Here is a 2248-nt window from a genome sequence, read left to right on the forward strand (position 1 = left end):
CCGGGGCTGGCTCTTTCCACATAGTGAGCAAACAGCCATTATCTGTGGAAGGCTTGCATTCACTTGTCTAGAAATCCTACCAGAAAGAAAATATTTTTTCCTACTTGTTCTGGCAGAAAATTTCAGTGGAAGAACGTGGCTAAGTCACATGTTCATGGTTAAACCAATCACTTCAGCCAGGAGATGGGATGGTCTGATTGGCCAGGCCTGGTTCTTGTATATATTCTGAGTTGTCCATGAGAGGAAAAGATTCGGTCAGCTCCATTCATACTTAATGGAATAGATTCAGCATAGAAAAGAAGTTGTCTCTTACTAGAGAAATGCGAAAAGATTCTGGGAGGGCGAGAACAATGGATGTCTATCACTAAGTAACATAACAGGACAGTGACCTGTGGATGAATGCTATAGTTAGGAGGACACAGTTTTAAAAGCGAGGTCAAAAAGTGTGTGCCAGATTCAAGGAGCAATGAAAAGACTTAGAGTAAAATTTGTGGTTGCAATTTTGAGAGGATTCATTCATTTGCCATTTATTGAGACAGTGCCAGGAAGTATCTTAAGAGCTGAAGACAGAAACAAAACGGAAAGTTTTCGCATTTGTGAAGCATACATTCTAGTAATGGAAGACAAGTAAATAAAGTAATTGAGTAAAAAAAATAGTATTTTAAACGGAGATAAAACTAATCTCTACTTGAACTATGATAGAAAATATTGAGTGAGCTAGTCACGAGAAGCTTCGACGAGAAGGTGATATTTGATAAAAGACCTAAAAGAGCCACGTGCATACCTGGAGGACATGTATTCCAAGCAGGGTAAACTACTAGTGCAAAGGCAGCAATGAAGTCATGCAGATCCACTTCTGGAAAATCAGGAGTTTGGCAAGCAGGGACTATGAGGAGGCCGTTGTGGCTTGAACCTCTCAGCCACCATTTAGTGACTGAACCAAAACTTGTCAGATTCATGTGACCATTGGAGCTCCACGTTCATCGTCGGGTACATATAAGAGGCCTCTTCTTGGATAAGAGGACTGAGTTGCAATTTGGCATTCCTGTGGGAAGTTTGCAAAGCCAAAGGAAGGGGAAAGGAGGTAGAGATTGACAGGCAAGAATCGAATCCCATTCTTTTATTCATTCATGCATGCATTCACGAAGCATTTATTTACTATCAGCCTGTTGTTTTCAGGCACTCAGGTAACCAGAGTACAAAACTAAGCAGGACAAAATCCCACATCTAAGCAGTTTACCGTCAAGCAGGAGTCATCTACAGAGATAGGGTGAGCTAAGTCAGGGAGAGGAAGGCTGTCAGGAGTGCAGAAAGTCGACGAAGATGGCACTGCAGAGCACTATTGGTGACCTCCCACGTTAAGGCAGAGGCTGCAGTCTCTTCCCCAGGTGGAGGTGATAGAGCCTTCAGTGACTCTTGCTTGTAGAAGTCGAGGCACAGGTGCTGCCACTCTACATTCCCCCTCGTCTTAATGAACATTCCAAGGTCTCTTTGCTCCTTCTTTCCTCTACTTACTAAATAAAGAAGGAGGAATGAATACAACAGGTAGAGAAACAAAGAAAGACAGACACAAATGCTCCTCCTTTTATTTCAACTTGTGTCTCTTTTCCAAATATGGTGGAAGAGAAATTTTTTAAAAGCATAAATATATGATTACAGAAGGAGATTTAACTTTGGGTGGTGAACACACAATGCAATATACAAATGATGTATAATAGAATTGCACACTTGAAACCTATAAAATTTTATTAACCAATGTCACCCCAATAAATTTAATTAAAAAATAAATAGCATAATTCTTCCTCCCACGCTTTAGAAAAATTCCAAGAGAGAGAAATACTTTTTTTTTTTTACTTTTATGTATAAAATGAAATAGATCTACAGTTTAAACATAAATTTGCACTCAGAGTGAGTTAATAAATAAACACATAGTTCCCACAACACTTCATAATAGTTCCAGTTTATAAGAGAGCCTAATTGATCAGCCTCTTCATGAACACGAATTTTGAAGTGAAAATGAGTTTTATAATCATGCTCTTCTCAGACAAATGCAGCCATGAGGAGTGCGAAAACCCACAAAGCATTGCAAACTGGTGGTTTGTTTTGGTAGGCCTAGTGTTATCCTTGTTTACTTTTTAATTTATTGTCAGAGTATTTAGGTAGTCATGAATTCTTCAGTTCTCCACAGATCCAATCAGCTTGGAACCAGTCTATGTTGTCTATATCCAGCTGTGTCATAGTCTATATC

Source organism: Pteropus vampyrus, unplaced genomic scaffold (assembly GCF_000151845.1).
Source record: "Pteropus vampyrus isolate Shadow unplaced genomic scaffold, Pvam_2.0 Scaffold1, whole genome shotgun sequence".
In the NCBI taxonomy this organism is placed as follows: domain Eukaryota; kingdom Metazoa; phylum Chordata; class Mammalia; order Chiroptera; family Pteropodidae; genus Pteropus; species Pteropus vampyrus.